This window comes from Triticum aestivum, chromosome 4D (genome assembly GCF_018294505.1).
Source record: "Triticum aestivum cultivar Chinese Spring chromosome 4D, IWGSC CS RefSeq v2.1, whole genome shotgun sequence".
In the NCBI taxonomy this organism is placed as follows: Eukaryota; Viridiplantae; Streptophyta; class Magnoliopsida; order Poales; family Poaceae; genus Triticum; species Triticum aestivum.
Genome location: NC_057805.1, coordinates 260,615,705 through 260,636,682, shown reverse-complemented (window position 1 = coordinate 260,636,682; position 20,978 = coordinate 260,615,705). Strand labels below are relative to the sequence as shown.

At 52.7% G+C, this 20,978-nt stretch overlaps 1 long non-coding RNA gene across 1 annotated transcript; it reads right to left on the bottom strand.

Moving 5' to 3' along the window:
- Nucleotides 1–11,695: 11,695 nt before the first annotated feature.
- On the bottom strand, nt 11,696–13,654 carry LOC123099897 (uncharacterized). The gene is made up of 3 exons (XR_006448290.1): nt 13,515–13,654; nt 13,167–13,418; nt 11,696–12,600 (listed from the first exon to the last, which is right to left on the bottom strand). It is a non-coding gene; the product is annotated as an uncharacterized lncRNA (long non-coding RNA).
- Nucleotides 13,655–20,978: the final 7,324 nt, after the last annotated feature.

Genomic DNA, 20,978 nt, shown 5'->3' with positions numbered 1-20,978 from the left:
TCGTGCATCGCCGCTTGCAGGGCGTCGTGGGCGTTCTCGCCCGAGTTGTCGACATGGCTGATGACCAACACTTCGGTGACAGCGCTGCTGCCACTGTCAGCTCGAGGGAGGGGATCGTCGAAGACCACCACGTCGGAGGGGTAGGCGTCGAGCGATGCCGTGTCGGAGTCGACGAGCATCGGGTCGGTGGAGCCGACCGACTCCACATCTGCAGCAGGCTCGCTAGAGACGTGAAGCTGGTCGAGGAGGCTGACGAGGCGGCTCACGGGGTAGTCCGTGCCCGCGTCGGACGCGGGCTCGTCGGAGATGCGAGTCTCGCCGAGCAGATCGGCGAGGCGACTCACCGCGCAGGCGTCGTCGACGCCTTGCAGCGCGTCGAGGCAAACGCCATCGGGCGCAGTAGGCTGGCTGCGCTCGCGTGGGAGGAAGAGGGTTCCCGTCCAGAACAGGTCTCCGGACGACGGTGCACCTGACGCCATGGTGGGTGCCAAATGTCGGGTGGTAGGTGCGACATATGCCAACGGGTGGCTTATCATGGTGGGTGCCAGTAAGACGTCGCCGGTGCCTGGAAACGGGATGAGGCGAAGACATGCACGCCGACGAATCTTACCCAGGTTCGGGGCTCTCCGAGGAGATAACACCCCTAGTCCTGCTCTGCGGGGTCTCCGCATGATCACTAGATCGGAAAGAGTAGCTACAAATGCTCCTAGAGCTGTTGGGTTCAAGGGAGAAGAACAGCAAGGCTAGCTCTCACTTCCCTCTCTCTATGGTGTGTGTGTAACTCTAAGAAGCCAACCCTTTGCATGGGTGCCCCGGGGGGTTTATATAGGCCTACCCCCCAGTGGTACAATTGTAATCCGGCTGGGCGCTGGTCCCAGTCGTCAGTGTCTGCGCTCGCCGGCTTCTCCGCCGGCCGCTGGGGCCTGTCAACTGGTGGGTCCCGCCGGCTGCCGGCCTCTTGGTCGACAGGCCGACCCCACTACCTAGGGTCTTGTCGGCGGCTGCTTACTGTAGCCTCGTCCCTGATGACGAGGGCTTCGTCGAGGTAAGCGTGGCTACAGTGTGCCGCCTCGAGGGCTCTCACTGTAGCCTTACCTCGTCTTGTCTCCTTAATGTGGCACATGCTTCGAGGGAAGGGGTAGCCGGCTTCTGGAGGCCGGCTACGCCCTTGGCCGACTAGGGGAGGCCGGGCCGCCTTCGTGCCTCTCTCTGGCTAAAGGGGCCCGCCGCCCGTGGGCCGTACTGGCGTCTGTCGTGGGTGACGTTGAGGCCAGCATGGCTACAGCGCCGAGCCGGACGGGAGATGGCCGTCCCGTACGGCGTCCTGTGGCCATGCTTGCCTCGGGCTTCGGGGGTAGTGGGCCGCACTGTGGCCACACCCCGTCTTGTCACCGTTATGTGGGTGTAGTTTTGGTGGGTGCGGTCTTGGCCGGCTTCTTGGAGTCGGCGCCCTTCGTGGCCGGCTCGGAGGAGTCGGCGTTCTTCATGGCCGGCTCTGGGGAGTCGGCATCCTCTATGGCCGGCTTCCTGGAGTCGGCCATCCCGTGGTTATCTTGGGGGGAGGTTGCTGAGGCTGGGTCGCCTTCTGAGAGTCGGCTTCAGAGGTAGCCGGCCGGGGAAGGCGGCCCAATGCTTGAAATGCTTGAAGGCCCAAATGGCCTGATAATTTTTGGAATAGCCAGGGGCAGTCGGTTAGGCTACCCGTGGCTATTTACTCCGACAGGTTCCCCCTTCTCCAGTTTCTTCTACGCCATCCTTCGCCATTACGGGCTCCACGCCTCCATCTTCACCCCAACTCCATCCTCCTCCAGTCGATCTTTGCCTTCTACTGCGAGGCGTTCGTGGCGGTGATGCCCTCCGTCGTGCTGTTACGCCACTTCTTCTACCTCCGGACGAGCAGCGGCCAGTGCTCTGGGTGCGCTAGCTTCATCGCGGCCAAGGCCAGCAACGCGATCTCTTGGGCCAGGAAGAAGGTGGAGGAATTCCGGAACAAGTGGATCTTCATGGACGCCAAGCGCTCCTACGCTCAGCTGGAGCTGCCGACCGGGTTGCCAACGCCCCGTGATGGATGGGTTCATGAGAAGCTCACTGACCTCCGGGCAGAGCAGTTGCTGGAGAGGATGACGACCGACCTGAAGGCAGAGGACCCGAAGGCGGAGAGGCTGACGGGGGCCATGATCGTCAAGGAGTTCCTGACGCAGCGCCTGGCTCCGCTCCAGGCACACTCGCGCCCCCTATGGAGATTCAAGGGCGCGGAAGACGACCTCTGGTTGCGCCCTGACAACTTGTCTGACGGGGAGCTGGGCAAGGTCATGCGCACCTTGCTCGAGAAGGATGAGGGTGGCCCCCCGGACACCTATCTCCCATTGTACCGTCGTGCCGACTCGGAGAAGATAGCCGCCGCCATGCCTGCCTTCAACGAGCGGGGGCTCGTGCCGCTGGAGCCTTCCCAGCCCCTAGGCTCCCCGGTGACGGTGTCCTCCGGCGAATCTGGTGAGGAGGAGAAGGCAGACTCGGAGGCGACCTGGGAAGGGGTGGGAGAGACTTCTCCCCTGCGACAGACCGATCTCCTCCACGGCCTTTCCGACGACGAAGACGCCAGCAAGCACCCAGTCAAGGAGCGCTCCATCGGGGTCGCCACGAGGTCCGGGGGCACCCCTCCGAAGAGGCTGAGGCAGGGGATCCCGAAGAGGGACATGTCATCATTGCTTCCCCGAGGCGGCGCTTCTGCCTCATCGCCGGCCTCCATCGCAGAGCCGGCCGCGCACTCGTCCGCCCCTGGGAGCGCGGCGCCGCCCGTGCCCAGGAAGCTTGGGGGCATCGCGCTCCTGGGCAGGAAGAGGGATTACGTCGCCGAGGATCAGTAAGTGTATTTCCTTACCCTTGCTCTTTGATCTTGACGCAATACTCAATATCTCCATCTTGATGCCAGGTTGATGTCGGCGGAGAAGAGGAAGAAAGAGGATGTTGGAGCGGTCGAGGCTAAGCGACCTGCCGTGGTCGCAACGACTCCAGCTCAGTAGGACGAGGTTGCCTCCCGTGCTCCTGCAGCAGGGTTGTCCTCCCGAGGCTCTGGGGCCCAGCCTCAGGAGAAGACAATCCCTGCGGCCGAGCCGACTCCGAAGGTGCTCACCCTCAGCTCGCCTGCTGAGGACCCGGGGGCTCCGGAGCCCCCGGCCCTCTCTGCTGCCGCTGCCTCGCCAGTCTTGACGCCGGCACCGCTTCCTCCCCTAGCCATCATGCTAGCGGGCCGTGGTTCTTCTACCGCGCCCGGTGCTCTGGAGCAGGCCCTCTCCGCGTTGGATCATCTCCGGAACGATCTTCGGGGCCCTGACCGGCGTCGGGCGTCTGGAGCTGGTCTCGCGGTGGCTCCAGACTGACTCGTCCGTCAGGGCGGCCTGGGACCAGGCCGACGCGGATGAAGAGGAAGGCCGGAAGGTGGCCGGCATGGCCGCCGCCGCTCGCAACGTGGCATTGAAGGACGCGAAGGACGCTGAGGAGTGCTGTTGCGCGGCGAAGGCTGAGCTGAAGACCCTCCGCGATAAGCAAGCCGCCCAAGCCCACCAGCTCGAGGTGCAAGAGGAGGAGCTGAAGGCCCGGGAAGCTACAGTTGCCGATCGTGACACCGAGCTGGAGCAAGCGGCCCGGGAACAGGCCACAGAGCGCGGCCACCTAGAGAAGTTGAAGGAGGAGGTGGAGGCGGAGAAGGCTTAGCTGGAGGCCAGGAAGAAACTCCTTGCCGAGGCTGAGGAGGCGGCCACCGCGGGGCATACCGCCTTCGACTCCCTCGAGCAGAGGTCCCGCAAGGCACTGCATGATCTCTACGGGAGCGGGTGCAAGGAGCCGCTGGTGAACCCGGAGGAAGGCCCCACCGGGCTGCTCCTCAAGCTTGTTGCGGCGCTCGAGGACATCCTCGTCGGAGTGGGCCCCATGGTGGACGGAGAAGCCTGCGCACTCTCTACCTCGGCTATGACGCGCGCCTTCAGCCACCTCTACCTTCGGGACCCCAGCTTCGACCTTGGTGCCCTGCTCAAGCCCGTGGACCCTGAGCTCTACACCGTCGCTGCCGAGGCCGTGAAGGATCAGGTGGAGGGCCTGCTGCGGAAGTTCCTTGCCGTCGACCCCGTGACCACGGCTGGCGGCAAGGACGACGGTGACGTCACCGACGACGGGGCTCCCCAAGTGGGCGATGGTGGCGTCCAAGGCTGAAGAAGAAGCTCGGTGGCGGCGCTCCCCCCTGTTTAAGTCCTGCAACATGTATCGTGCCTCATGGAGGCGTAAGAACTTATGCTTGGTACTTTTAATAGACAGTATGTTTTGTAATAATTTGCTAGGTTTCTGCGATTTCTTTTTCGTTTGCTTTAATGTTCTGCGTCGGCAGGGCCCGGCCCCGCGCATACCTCAGCCGCCGTTGGGTCGTCCTGATCGCCAGGACGAGACCAAGGGGTGAGGGGCTACGTGGCTAGTTAGGCTCCTGAATCACGATGATCAGGAGTCCCCCTTGACGTACGAACAACCTTCGAGAAGGAGGCGCGAGAGTAGGTCTTGGCGTGTTGCGTCGGCAGGGCCCTGTCCCGCGTGTACCTCAGCCGCCATTGGGGCGTCCGGATCACCAGGATGAGACCAAGGGGTGGGGGGCTACGTGACCAGTTAGGCCCCTGGTTCATGATGCCCAGGGGTCCCCCTTGACGTGCGAACAAAAACCCCATACCTGTCCTCGCCGGGCTCTCGCTCGGGAGGGATGCGCGAAGACCAGGTCCGAGGGACCTGGCAAGGTGGCGTACGCCAGGCATGACCTGAGCGTAGCCCCCGTGCCCAGCCCCCTCATGTACCCTCCTGAGGGAAAGCAGCATGGTGAGGCTGGACACCGAGCCTGGTGGCTCTCCTAAGGTTAGTGCAGCCGTTAGGCTGCCCCTAGTTGTTTATCAGCAGCGCAGAGCATGGCGCTTCCGCTCTTGCACGGGCATAGCCGCTCCTCGACCGTGTCGACTACCAGCATGGAGCATGGTGCTTCCATTGGTACGTGGGTGGGGGCTCCCTCTGAGGGGAGACCCCAGGGCATGTACAACCCCGCCCTGACACGTGGCTTGCACGACAGGGCTAGAGGAGGTGTGTATGGGCACTCGTGAGCCAGCGCGGGACTCACGAGGCCCTACCTCAAAGTGGGTTGCACCTGAATTTGGTTCATAACACTCATGATAGTCCTGCGAGATGGTTAGGCAACCTACGCTGAGTGAATCTCCTGAGGTTATCGCATGAGAAGGCCAAACACCAACGACCCTAGGAGGCGACGTGAATGGGACCAGCCCGCCAGACAGTGCTCAGCCGTTGGGTTTGCCAATGCTGCAGGGACGGACCCGAGCACAGACGCCGTGCCCAACCTTCTCATGTGAATGTCCTTAAGAAAGACAACCGGCGCGCGTCTCCCGCGGTGGCGAGGCACCGGGTCGCGCGCCCTAACTTACCCGCCCCCGATTAGCTCATGCGAGAACAAGGCACCAAGGACCATGGGAGGTGACGTGCACGGGAGCTGGCCCGTGAGCCAGAGCTCAGCCACTTGGGTTTAGCGACGCTGCAGGACGGACCCGAGCACAGATGTCGTGCCAGTCCTTAATCATGAGGCGGTCGCGGGTGAGCTTGCAAGGGCGTACGATGTTCATGGTGACGAAGCACCAGACAGATAGGTAATAATCATAAATACTCATGGATAGGGTAGAGCTAGTTCCGATAGAAGCAAAATGATACATGCTGCAGGGACGGACCCACGCGGCTTGGGGATGATGCAGCCCGAGGGGCGCCCCCAGCTGAACAAACCAGAAAAATGTCACCTGGCACCGTTGCTGAAGAGATGTTGGAGTAGCTGAAGACACGTGCCGCAGAAGTCGCTCCTCATGAGCCACCCAGACCCTGAACCTCGGGAGGCTCTGGTGGCCCGGGGGGCGCGCGAGGATCCGTCTCCTCGTCTGACAGGACCGCCTGGTTCCTGGCCCCATGAGCCACCAGGACGCCCCGCATGTGGCGCTGGAATGTAGCAGCAGCGTTCGACAAGCCAAAAGGCATGCGAACATAGCTGTGAGGGGGGTCCTCGCACCGGCCAGCCCAGGACGGCCAGAAGCACTCCTGAGATGCGGCCCTATTGAGCCCTGGGATGTTGACGTAGGCGCGTAGCTCACTGTCCTCGCCAGGACAAGGAGCCGCGCCGGGTGGTGGGCGACGTTCGCTCGCATAGCCCTTGCCTCTTGAAGCTCCTCGATTGCCTTGGTGATGAACTCCTGAGCACCTGGCACCTCGCGCCTTGTACCCTCCTAGCGGGAGCGCGCGCTGAAGCATGCCTCCGCGTGGTGCCCGAGCGCCTCCCTCGTGACGTCGGCCAGGTCAGAGGCCCTCCAAAGGAGAGCCCCCGAGCCCAGCCTGAGGGGCGTCAGGCGCGCCTACCTACGCGAGAGAGGGAGGCGCCTCATCAGTGGGCGCAGGTCCTGAGGTGGTGCCGCCGGACACCCCGCTCTCCCGTGGTCCTTGGTGGAGCAGCTGCTTCTTCTTCTTCTTGCAGACAACCTCCGGAGGGTAGATGGTGCTTCCGTCGTCTGGGTTCTCGACCGCTGCAGCCTGGTAGGCGCGCTCGAGAGAGCACACCGCGTCCTTCTCCACGCAGGCCACCATGATGATGCTGCAGCTCCTTGGCATCTTGAGGACATTGTAACCATGACGAGTCACTGCCATGAACTTGGCTAGGGCTGGATACCCAAGGATGGCGTTGTATGGAAGGCGAATGTGGGCGTTGTCGAAGTCGATGAGCTCATTGCGGTAGTTGTCGCGCTTGCCGAAGGTGACAGGGAGGCGGATCTGCCCTATCGGGGTGGTGGAGCCGTCGGTCACTCCTGAGAATGGCTTGGTAGGCTGCAGCTGGTCATAGGGCATGATGTCTGCTAGGACTACGTCGGTATTTCCCCAAAGAGGAAGGGATGATGCAGCACATCAACGGTAGGTATTTCCCTCAGTGATGAAACCAAGGTTATCGAACCAGTAGGAGAACCAAGCAACACAACGTAAACATCACCTTCACACAAATAACAAATACTCACAACCCGACGTGTAAAAGGGGTTGTCAATCCCTTTTTGGTAGCGGTGCCCAGAATAGGCAAACGGATGTGAGAGAGTTGTAAATATTGATAGATCGAACACCAAATAAAATAAAGTGCAGCAAGGTATTTTTGTATTTTTGGTTTAATAGATCTGAAAATAAAAAGCAAAAAAAAAAACGATCGCAAAGGCAAATAATATGAGAAAGAGACCCGGGGGCCGTAGGTTTCGCTAGTGGCTCCTCTCGAGAAAATAACAAACGGTGGGTAAACAAATTACTGTTGGGCAATTGATAGAACTTCAAATAATGATGACGATATCCAGGCAATGATCATTATATATGCATCACGTCCAAGATTAGTAGACCGACTCATGCTTGCATCTACTACTATTACTCAACACATCGATCGCTATCCAGCATGCATCTAGTGTATTAAGTTCATGGAGAAACAGAGTTATGCAATAAGAACTACGACATGATGTAGACAAGATCTATTTATGTAGAAATAGACCCCGTCGTTTTATCCTTAGTAGCAACGATACATACGTGTCGGTTCCCCTTCTGTCACTGGGATCAAGAACCGTAAGATCGAACCCACTACAAAGCACCTCTTCCCATTGCAAGATAAATAGATCAAGTTGGCCAAACAAAACCCAAATATTGGAGAAGAAATACGAGGCTATAAGCAATCATGCATATAAGAGATCAAAGAAGACTCAAATAACTTTCATGGATAAAAAGATAGATCTGATCATAAACTCAAAGTTCATCGGATCCCAACAAACACACCGCAAAAACAGTTACATCATATGGATCTCCAAGAGACCATTGTATTGATAATCAGAAGAGAGAGAGGAAGCCATCTGCGGCGGCTGGAATTGATTGGATCTGGTGTCTAGATTAGATCTGGTGGTTGTGGACTCTGCGGCGGCTGGAATTGATTTTCGTCGACTCCTCTAGGGTTTCTGGAATATTGGGGTATTTATAGAGCAAAGAGTCGGCTCAGGGGGCACCCGAGGTGGGCACAACACACCAGGGCGCGCCTGGGCCTCCTGGCGCGCCCTGGTGGGTTGTGCTCCCCTCGGAGCACCCCCAAGTGCTTCTTCGGCCCACTGGATGTCTTCTGGTCCAAAACAAATCTCCAAAAAGTTTCGTTGTGTTTGGTATTGATTTTATGCGATGTCAAAAACATGTAGAAAACAGTAACTGGCACTTGGCACTATGTCAATAGGTTAGTACCAAAAAATTATATAAAATGACTATAAAATGATTATAAAACATCCAAGAATGATAATATAACAGCATGGAACAATGAAAAATTATAGATACGTTGGAGACGTATCAGGGCACCTAGAGTCGGTCGAACGTCTCGATGGAGAGAACATTGAGCTTTGCACTGCCATCGATGAGAGTTTTGGTGATGAGCATGTTGCTGATGGTAGGCGAGCAGAGCATCGGGAGAGCACCGACAGTTGCCACGCACTTGAGCTGGTCGGATGTGCTGAAGTTGATGGTGCACTTGGACCACCTGAGCGAACGCGTAGCCTCGTGCTTGGGGAGGGCCGCGTTCACCTCACGCGCAAACTGCTTGAAGATGCGATGAGAGGCATGGGCCTGAGCGCCGCCCAGGATGCAGGCGATGGCACGAGGCTCCTGGAAGCCCCCAGCCCCCTCGTCTTGGTGGTGCTCGTCGTTCCTTCTTGGTGGTGGCGGTAGCGGAGGAAGGCCAGCGTTTCCCTAAGGATAGTCCTCACGAGGTTGGTCCCTCCAGGGGCCCTCGCGAGGCTGGCCCTGCCAGCGGTCCTCACGAGGCTGATAGTGCCACTCCTGCGGGGCTCGCGGCCGTTCCAGTGTCCTCCACTTCGGCCTCCTCCGCGGCCGTAGCCTCGATTGTTGCGCTCAGGGCGACAACCGAGGCGCCCGTCGCGGATGGCCCTGAGCTCCTGGTAGTCGTTGGTGTTGTGGCTGTGCACGTCGTGGAAGACGCAGAACAGGCGGTTGCCCTTGGATGACTCTGGGTGGTCGCAACTGCGCTTCATCTCTGGTTCGGCCGCGAGCACGACCAGTCCCTTGGGCTTCACATCCTTGGCCATGGCCTTCTTGTCTTCTGGGTCAGCCCCCGGGAGCTCCAGGAGGGAGAGGCGACCTTCCTCAGCTCTCGCACACTTGGTTGCTATGTTGAACATCTCCAGAGCCGTGCACAAGTCCTCGTGTATGGCGAGCTCCTCCTTCATCTTGACGTTACAGACGCCATCAGTGAACACCGAGATGATGGCCTCGTCCGACACCTTGGGGATCTTGAGGCGAATGCTGTTGAAGCGCTGGGTGTAATTCTGCAAGGTCTCTCCTGGCTGCTACTTGATGCGCTGCAGGTCACCCGCAACTGGTGGACGGTCGCGAGTGCCCTGGAAGTTGGCGACGAAATGCTCTTGCATTTCGTCCTAGAAGGAGATCGATCCCGCGGGCAGGTTCAGGAGCCACTAGCGCGCACCATCCTTGAGGGCCATGGGAAACCAGTTCGCCATAACCTTCTCGTCGCCGTTGGCCGCCTCGATGCTCAGCTCGTAGAGCTGCAGGAACTCGGCAGGGTCGGGGTGTCGTCGTAGCGTGGAGGCAGGTCGGGCTTGAGCTTCCCCGGCCACACGACGCTGCGTAGCTCCGGAGTGAAGGCGCGACAACCTGCTGTGGTCACGGGAGCCCGTCGTGGAGGTGGAGCCTGATCTTGGTGCTAGCGCGCCCCCACTGTAGAAGGCGCGCGGTCTTGACGTGGCAGTGCTGGGAGCGCACGAGCATCTTCTTGCATTCGCTGCACCACCTGGAAGCTTTCCTTTTCATGGGCCGACGCCCTGCGCGGCGGGTCGCGCCGCGGGGCCTCGCGCCTTGGCCCGAGGGCGACATCTTGACGGGGAGGTGGAGGGGGTGCTCCATGGGCTACGTCACCCGTAGCAGGCGGCGGGTGAGGCAGCGAGCGAGACGGTGCAGGAGAGTCCCTGGCGGCGCTGACAAGTTCGGCGATGCGGTCCAGCTAGTCTTCATAGAGGTCGTCGATAGGGCGGTAGCGCAGGAGCTCGCGCGCCATGAGCAACGCAGCCTGCGCGTTCGCCAGCCTGCGACGAGCATGTGATCACGAACCAGCCGGAGTCAGAGACGGGGTGGCAGTGCGCCCATCCCGCCGCACAGAAGGGTGCAGCGACGAAGCTTGCTGCTCGTGCCCGCGGGGCCGGTGGCGGCGTTTGCCGCTGGAGATGGGGGGCGGCGAGGGCAGCCGTCACCCGCCGGCGCTGTTTGAGCGACGCAGGCGGCAAGGGCGGCCTTACGCTCAGCACGAGCTCGACGAGCGTCAGCCATGGAAGCGGTGGAGCGATGGCGGATCGACCGGTGGAAGAGAGGCTCTGACACACCCCTACCTGGCGCGCCAAATGTCGGATTTCGGGTTCTGCAAACCCTTGAGATGTTTGAACTCTGGGGTGCGTGTGAAGAACTCGTCCTCCCCATTCTTCCTACTCGCTAATCTCGCGGCCTAGCTCGACGAACTGTAAGGAAAAGGGACACAGCAGTTTACCCAGGTTCGGGCCACCTTGCGGTGTAAAACCCTACTCCTGCTTTATGGTGGATTGGCCTCGAGGGGCTGAGGATGAACTAGTACAGTGGAGAACAGCCTCAGGAGGAGAGGTGCTCTTGGGCTCGGGTGAGCTCGTGAGTGTGAGGGTGGAATGGATCCCGTCCGTCCTATGGTGGTGGCTAAGTCCTATTTATAGTGGCCTTGGTCCTCTTCCCAAATGAAGGCGAGAAGGGATCCCACAACGGCCAAATTCAAAGGGAGACAACTAGTACATGCTATCCTGACAAAAGTAGTCTTTGCCTGCAAAAGCCTCTGGTCGTGACGCCGTGGTGGGCTCGGTGATGACCTCCATCTTGCTGTCCTGGCGGTCTTGGTCTTGTTGCACGTGAATGGAAACCTTTGGCTGATTCCTTGGGACTCATGAGGTGAGGCTTGCATAGAACTTTCCGCCCCTCGGGAGCCAGCCTGAGGAGGCCGCTCCTTGTGGAGGTCTTGGCGTCGTCCGCCTCGCGAGGCTTGGCCCCTCACAAGGGTCTTGTGTTGTTGTCGCTGAAGCTGGGCCGTACCAGGCCGTCGATGGAGCCACGCCGTGGGCCGCAGGCAGGCAAGTCTGGGTACCCCCGTTCCTGTAACACTGACATAATTGATTCATTACTCATTAGGCAGGGCTGGAAGTAGGATTTGTTTTGTACTGAGTGCTACCTACACTTAATGGTTTAGATGTATTTTAGTAATCTTTAGTAAATGTAAAGTTCACAGGGTTTCAAAATTCCGGCCCTAGGAACAGACACTAGTCATTTTGGATTGTTGGTCATAGTGACATTGACCCAGATTACTACTGCAGGCCAGGTTTGTTGGCAATTTTACTTGTCTTTCTTACTCATTCGATATGATATCCAATTATTCACATCGATTAGTTGCAAACAATAAGTGCTAGACAAACTTCTTGATTCAGATTTTGGACGGTCTCTGTAACGACCCGAACCTGATAAGATTCGATGTCTCTGTGCTCACTGTGCTAGTCCCCGGATCGACTCGCTAGCACACACAGTACATATGAATATCAAATAACAAGTGCATCATTTACTATAACGTATGATCCAGAATTCATAAAGTATTACAAACTGAATAGCACATAGCTAACTTTATTCAGTAATAACAGCGGAAAGGTAGCATAATAAACGATGAGTCCATCAATGCCCACTGGAGAATATGTTGAGTGAAGACTCGCGACCCTACTGTATCTCACTGATCATCTGAAAATCCTGCAACATGATAGGTTGCTGCCACAAGGGTCAATACATTGAATGTATTGGCAAATCACACAATATGATATAGCAAACCTACATCCACAAAGCAATGTATGACAAACAAACACACAAGTTAGTTTGGAGAAGAATGTCTTCACCTACCTCCACTTCCTGAACTCACAACCGTCTCTAATTTACTCGCCCAAGATAACCCAAAGATTCTAAATAAACATGACAAGAACTTCAGAAGTATCTCAAGTGCGCTCTGTCAATGGCGCATTCTCTAGGAACAATAGAGCGCTCTGCCAAGGACGCATTCACCTGATTTATGTTCCGAAGACTATACCTCGCCTCAAGTGCGCTCTGTCAATGGCGCATTTACTAGGGACAATAGAGCGCTCTGCCAGTGACGCATTCACCTGGTTAATGATCCCGAGTCTACGGCTATAAACACTCACCACTTTCATGGATCACTCGACACATGCCCGCGCCTACCATAGCAAGTTGATCACACCATCACATACCACAATCAACAACAAAACATGGTACACACAGAATACACATATCAAGCCAAACATATAGCATAACATAAAACCACACACGCATAGCAGAATATAGGATAAGCAAAATTAAAAGTGCAAACTTGCCTTGAACGGTGTTGAAGTATTCTAACGCTCAATTCTGATCCGCTTCACACTCTGGGCAATCTATACGATAACAGATGCACCGATAAATAAACGTACTCACATAACACCACAATAAAGTAAACAACAATGAATTCAAATAAAAACTTAATTAACAGAACATATCAGTAGGTATATTATCTACATGCTAGTAGGATCACAATGCAAAAAGAATCAACTGAATTGGATCAACGGTTTAAAAGATATGGCCTCCGGAAGTTTGAATTCAAATTTAAACAAATTAAAATTTGAACAGTGCAAAAGTTTGAAACTTCGGTTCTACTAGATGATCCTGGTCAATATGAGTACACAGGAAAAAGAATCATCTAAGTTGGAGTTATATGTTAAAAGATATACTTAAATGAAATTTTGGTATGAAATCTGCCCAAAATAAATTGTGCCAAAACTGATTCTGGAAGAACTGCTGCGGCTGCTGTGGATGTGCCATGTGGCGTGATAGGATTAGCTGTGGCTGTTCACTGCGAGGGCTAAAGAGCGGACGGTCGCAACATAAAGAAAAACGGTTCAAAAAAAACAGATGATATAATCTCCACCGTTTAACGAAGATCGGACGGATGGGGGCGACTCACCGGAGAATAGAGGAGCTGCGCGCCGGACCTGAAGAAGACGACGGCGCGAGCGACCAGGGGGAAAGACGGCGATGACTTCCGCGCGTCTCCGGCGGTGGAGGAAGGGACGGGCGGTCGCAGAACTCTCCTGTGAAGACAAAAGGGGCCTCGTCGGGGAGGATCACGCCCTCTGGTGGCGTCGATGGACGACTGGAGCGACGGCGGCGGTGCTCTGCTTCTGGTCGAGGTTGTAGCGCTCGGTTCGGTGAATCCCTGTGCCACTAAGAGGTGAGGTCGAGATAGAAGCTCGATGCAACCAAGAACAGTTTAACAGAGGTGCTGGGAACCGACGGTGGCGACGAAACGCACCAGCAGAAGATTCAGGAGGTGGCGGAACTCCGGCAAGATCGGGACGACGCCCTAGGGCACGGGAACAGGAGATTTTGGCGAAAATCGGAAGAGTAGGGGGCGTTGGGTATCTATAGGGTTGAAGGCGTGAGCGAGGGCTGACGAACCGATCGATTCGACTCTGCTCCGGTTCGGTAGCTACAGCCCGTGAAGAACACGGCGGAGCAAGGGAGATGACGGGCGAGTCCGCCCTGTCAGCGGCAGAGAGCAGGAAAGGAAAAAAAACAGAAGGAGAGGCCTGCGGGGTGGGCTGCGGCCGAGCGAGAGAAATGGGCCGGCCTGCTGACGCTGGCGCTGCGCGTGCGCGCGAGGGGTAGCTGGGCCGCTGTGCGCCGAGGCCTGATTCACAGTAAAACCTAGGAAGTCACATTTATATTTATACTATATACAGAACATGCATTTTACTAAAACAAAATACCTAGTGACATCCAAAAAAAAACACAACATACAGTAAAATATTATTACTACTATATGAAACAGTGAACATTTCTTTACAACACAAATGCATTTTTGAAAAAATTATTTTATGCAAAACAAGCACATAAAGAGCATTATAACAACTCTAGAATAACTGCGTATCAACAAAGTAAAAAAATTTATTAGACTCCAAAATATATTCTTAGCATTTTCCAAATATATTTAATTAATAGGGGAGAAATCATATTATCTCCACTCCAAATATTTTGCCTTCGGTTGGAAAACACTTTGAATATTCAGAAAATTCAAATATGCATAGAAAATAATGATGAAAGAAGAACGATCCTATTAACATACCAAATATGAAAATTTGGTATGTTACAAATCTACCACCCTTAAAATGAATCTCGTCCTCGAGATTCGAAGAGGCTAGAAAGAAAAGATTAGGGTTGGGGTCTCCTTGAATATCCATTGTTCGTCCGAGAGTGTGGAGTACTACCACCCTTAGAATAAGAGTCACCGATCTTCAAAAATCCTGCTCCTTCGAGGAAAATCCTTCAGACATCCTTTGAAATTCTAAATCCCTTATCAAAAGAGCAGTCTTCCTTACACTGAAACTTCATGGCTCATAGGTCTTGCGCCAATACTAAACAAATATCGATACTCTCATGGTGGTCATAAAGCATAATCCTTCGGGGTTCCTGCATAAAAGAGTCTAGGTTTATTCTCACCGTATAACCTACTATTGTCAATGGGTGTCTCTTACAAGGGTCAAATCTCATACCATTCTAAGGTTCAGGCTTGCCAACGTCGTCACTCTACTATTGGTAAGTCACTCTAGATAAACATCCCATATAACAAAAGCGAATAATAAGAGTAAGTCGGCATGGTGATCAATCCATTCCGCACCCAAATCATTACCTTGTATATGGATTAGTGAATCTCACAGTCTAACACTCGGGCATCCTCACAAGCATTGTAGAATATTTCTCTTGATCACGAACTAGGTTCAGCTAATTCCATTGGTTCTGCATGCCAAACAAAAGCAACTATTGTTCCTCTCAACTATTAGGTTTACGTCAACTATTGTAAAACATATACTAATTAATTATAGCTTCCTCCAGGTTTCTTCCTTCAGCAAGATTGTGCTTGCTTCTTGTCAGGTCCTGGTGATTGTGCTTGCTTCTTGTCAGGTCTTGGTGATTGTGCTTGCTTCTTGTCTGGTCTTGGTGTGACTTGAACTCATCACTGGGTTGCAACATGTATTAGGATATAGACAGAATAAAGACCTAAGGGGAAAACACTACCCATATGCTCATGCTAGCAACAAAAACTCCAACAAAAAAACCAAACACTAAGTTCACACAATTCACACAAGTCACACCACACAAGCAAATCCTACAGGTAAGGTCATATTCGTAAGAGATATGATCTCATCATACTACCGCAAATTTTGCGTTACAATTTTGCGCACTTGTCCTAGTAAGCTCACAAGTAATGATTGATTCACTACCTCTATGCTTGCCTTGTCATATTTCTTGTCAATATTATTTTAGGGTGGACCACCCTGTTTCAAAATACTGGAACTGCAGACATGAGTGAATAGTATTTCTCTGTGTGATCTCTTCCATCTTGTATGAGCAATGAACACTGCATTGTATAGAAAGAAAGTATCATATCGACCTTTTACATAGACTACGATCTTTTACATGGAATACAATCTGCCTACTTGTTTTGTGCCGAACTACCTGCACTTCACCCTTGAAGCTAAACATTATGCCACTCATAATTACTTACTTTATTTATTCAAATAGGAATTTGAGATGATTCTAATGTTCCTACTTCAGTTTTGAAATGTGTGTCTGCCTGTTATAGAGACATAAGTGGTTTGTTTTTCTGTGTGTGGTCTGGTCAGCATGGTTGGGGGGTGAACTTTGTATACACAGGGGTTTATAGGGAGACACTCTTCGAGTTGAATCCGTAATGCATTCCATAGATAATCTGACTACTTTTTATGTTTTTATTAATCTCAGATACTGAATGGCATCATAATGATTATGAGCTTGCGCGCATGAAAAGAATAAAGAAGAACAATGCCATGGCTGCCAAACTTGGCATTAAGGGACTGAAATCAAGTCTGGATGCAATGCAATGCAAACGCTCTCCACCTACAAATTCATGCTCAGAATATGATCCTAACAGTGATTCTGAGCGATAGGGAGACCTAAGTCAATGTAGCTCCCTAGTGGAGGAGTCAGATGCAGATGCCCTATGTTATTCACCCATCTGTCATCATACCATATTTATCCATTCAAATGCCGTTCTTGTGTATCAGATGTTCAAAAGGAAGAGGGCGATTGCTAATCGTGGAGGAGCACAAACAAAGTATTTGGAAAAGGTAGTGACACCTGATAAATCAAATAGCCCATTAGGTGTAGTTGCAATATCACCAGACCCAGAAAACACGGCCACAACTCTAGCAGACTCTAGCCCTACTGCACTGGCCATCTCTGATGCCCCAACTCAGCAGACCCCAACTGCAGCAAACATTATGATGATGCCAGTTGACATAGCACCAGCTCTGGGATGCAAAAAACCCATTCCAGCAAAGAGTACACCTAATCCAGTTGCCAAATCCCTTTTCGAATGAGAGAGAGCCCCAATTGCAGCAAATAGGACTCCTGTTCCACTTCTTACCAGTTTAGAAGACGAAGCTTATATTGTTGTCAGGAACTTTCTACGCATCTTTCCTTCATGGAAAGATTATACCACAGACAAAGAACAATTTCCAATCTTCCTCCGCAACTTACGTGTAAGTAATGTACTAATGTTATTCATGGTAATTACTGCATATGTTTCTGCTGATAGAAGACATGTAACGCCCACGATGCGGCTATATCTCCCACGTGGCGAGGCACGACTTAGAGGCATAACCGCATTGTGGTTTTCTCGCAAGAAGGGTCATCTTCACACAATCTCATGTAGTGAACAAGAATGGGATAACGAGAGTTGGCTTACAATCGCCACTTCACACAATACATAAATTAATTCATACATCATCCAAAATCCACACATAGACCGACTACGGTCAAATCCAAATGAAAATAAGATAACCCCAAATGCTAGATCCCCGATCGTCCCAACTGGGCTCCACTACTGATCATCAGGAAAAGAAACATAGTAACGACCGCGTTCCTCGTCGAACTCCCACTTGAGCTCGGTTGTGTCACCTGCACTGGTATCGTCGGCACCTGCAACTGTTTTGGTAGAATCTGTGAGTCACGACGACTCAGCAATCTCACACCCATCAGGACTATTTAAGCTTGTAGGAGAATGGGGTAATGAGGTGGAGCTGCAGCAAGCACTAAGCATATATGGTGGCTAACATACGCAAATGAGAGCGAGAAGAGACGCAACGCAACGGCCACGAAGCTAGAAATGATCGAGAAGTGATCCTAAAACTACTTACGTTCATGCATAACTCAAACCGTGTTCACCTCCCGGACTCCGCCGAGAAGAGACCATCACGGCTACACACACGGTTGATGTATTTTAATTAATTCAAGTGTCAAGTTCTCTACAACCGGACATTAACAAATTCCCATCTGCCTCATAACCGCGGGCACGGCTTTCGAAAGATAATACCCTGCAGGGGTGTCCCAACTTAGCCCATTATAAGCTCTCACGGTCAACGAAGGATAAACCTTCTCCCGGGAAGACCCGATCAGTCTCGGAATCCCGGTTTACAAGACATTTCGACAATGGTAAAACAAGACCAGCAAAGCCGCTTGAATGTGCCGACAAATCCCGATAGGAGCTGCACATATCTCGTTCTCAGGGCACACCGGATGAGCAGTCCGTACAACTAAAACCAGGCCTCAAGTTTCCCCGAGGTGGCGCTGCAAAGGGCTTTAGTTTGGACCAGCACTCAGAGGAACACTGACCCGGGGGTTTAAATAAAGATGACCCTCGGGCTCCCGAAAACCCAACGGAAAAGGCTTAGGTGGCAAATGGTAAAACCAAGGTTGGGCCTTGCTGGAGGAGTTTTATTCAAGGCGAACTGTCAAGGGGGTCCCATAAATCACCCAACCGCGTAAGGAACGCAAACTCAAGAAACATAATACCGGTATGACGGAAACTAGGGCGGCAAGAGTGGAACAAAACACCAGGCATAAGGCCGAGCCTTCCACCCTTTACCAAATATATAGATGCATTAATGAAATAAGAGATATTGTGATATTCCAAAATATCCATGTTCCAACATGGAACCAACTTCAACTTCACCTGCAACTAGCAACGCTATAAGAAGGGGCTGAGCAAAAGCGGTAACTTAGCCAAACAACGGTTTGCTAGGAAAGGATGGTTAGAGGCTCGACATGGCAATATGGGAGGCATGATATATCAAGTGGTAGGTAGCGCAGCATAGCAATAGAACGAACAACTAGCAAAGTAAAGATAGAAGTGATTTCGAGGGTATGGTCGTCTTGCCTGCAAGGTTCTCAGAGTTGTCGAAAGCTTGATCCTCGTAAGCGTACTCAACAGGCTCCTCGTTCACGAACTCATCTCCCGGCTCTACCCACAGCAAGAACACAAGCAATGGAACCACAATCAATCACGGGAAATGCACAAGCAACATGATGCAATATATGCATGATATGCGGGATGTGATATGCGATGCATATGCGTGCTCCGGAAGAAAAGAATGAACAAGGCAGTAACTTGGCAAACCAAGTATGCCACTGGAAATATGAGATGATTTCGGTCGAAATCGATATGAAGATCACCGGAAACGGATGCACGGTTTGCAAATGGCAAGGAAAACAAGAATGACACGATTCTGTGACTAACAACATGATAGCACTTAGAATGCAACAAGTAACTATGCTACAACACCCCAACATAGCAACAAAGCATATGGCAGTAATTTACAGGAGATGCTTGACAAAAGATGAACACTGAGCTACGGCTGGATCACACCATAACAGGTTCAAACAAGCATGGAAAAAGTGCAAAAGATATCAGGTTAACAGACTTAGAGAAAATACTGGACATGGCTGAAACAGCATCAGGTAGATATATTCATAGCAAGCAATCAACATGCTACAGGAACTTAACATAGCCAAACAAGGCATGGCATGAATCTACTAAATGCATAGAACAAAAGTCCCTTCCTGACCATGAGCCAAAAAGGATCAGAAGATATGATGGCACTCATGTAAACATAGAAAGTTTTGTTAACAGGTTTCAGACTTAGCAGAAAACAGAGCATGGCATTAACAGAATTATGAAGGCATCTTTGTGAGCTCGATTCAATCATCACAAAGCAATGCATGACAAAACAAGCATACCTACAGCAACATGGCATGTTCAAGAAGCTAACCATGGCAAGAGCAAGTTCATAGCATGTATGGATCAACTACAACAACCTTGGCAAAATTGAATATCATGTTAACAATCTGTCAGGAACATTTTATAGCAAAAGTAGAGGAATATTAGGACATGCTAGGGCACTCCATAATTGCAAACAGGGGCATGGATGGATAGAGCTCACCTATATGTCCAAAACATCCTTACTGAACATACTCAAAATAAGCATGGATCTCACTGTAGCAACATGGATACATGGCATAAAAATATCAGCAGAGCAACGACTTAGTGAAAATGCTAGACATAGCAGAACCAGATTCAACATGGCATCTTTACAAGCTTGTTTAACTCACTACCAGGCATGTCATGGCATGGAACAAATTCTAGCATGAAGTATACATGAAAATGAAGCTATTCATGTGCAAAACAACCACATAGCATATTTGCATGAATATACACATAAAATACAAACAGCAACATGATGTAAAATGACATGTTCATGAACTTGCTCAAATGCAGAAACTAATGCCACCACTGGATTGGTGAGATTTTTCTACCCCAAAAACATATATAATATGTTAGGGTTGCTGTAGAAAAATCATCACAAGTGCAATAAGTTAGAAACCGCCCTAAATGGAATATGACAGAAATGGCATGTTTCCCTCCTAGGAAATGTCCAGAAATGGACTTGCCGGAAATGGAAAGAGAGGACTTTCCAGAAATGGAATGCGCGGGGTAATATGAACACAAAAAAAGGAGGGAGCTGTGTGCGTTTTTGTATGACAGTGGGTCTATGCGGGTGTGTGTATGACAGTGGGGCCGAGACGTCAGTGTCACAATGAAAAACACAAACCACAGAAAACTGTGGAGAGCCTGGGATTCGAACCCAGGTCTCCTGGTTGCAAACGTGGGCAGGCTACCAGTTGGGCTAGGACGGGGCTGCTGGTTTGGTACGGGCTTGGCTCTAGTTGAAGCAACTGCGGGAGTTGGCGCGCGGGGTGCTCGAGCTCAAGCATCTGCTCGGCTCGGGATGCGACGAGCACGGCAGGCAGGGGAAGCAGCAGGGCACGGCACGGACAGGCTGTGCACTTCGGGTGCGCGGGCGAGCAACGGGGCGCGGCAACGGGAGCTAGGGCGTGCGCTGCAACTACGAGCGACAACCGCACTGCAGAACACTCTGGGGCGCGGGGAGCACGACGCGAACCTGTCCGGAGCGGCGACTACGCGAGGATATCGCGAGAGGAGGATGGCGGGGAAGATGCTCGGCTCACCTAGCGTCCACAGGACGTGTAGACGTGGCCGGGGTGTCGACGGAGGAACGACGGCGAGCTGACGAACGAGGTGACGAGCTCTGTCCCGAGAAAACAGAGAAGAAGCAGACGTAGCTGAGGTAGCCGAACTTGGCGATCCCAGGCGAGGAAGGGGATGACGGGGACGTAGTCGACGTCGTGGAGGAAGACGGACGTGCTTGGCGAGGCGGAGGTGGCCGGAGTGCACGCTGGCGACGTGGACGCGCTCTCAGGCGCGCTCGGGAAGCGGTAGAAGCGAAGGAATCTGGGGGAGTTTTTCTCCCCTGGCGGCGGCGGAGGATGGAGAGGGAAACCCTAGGGGCTAGGTGCGGACGCCGAGAGGGGCTTAAGT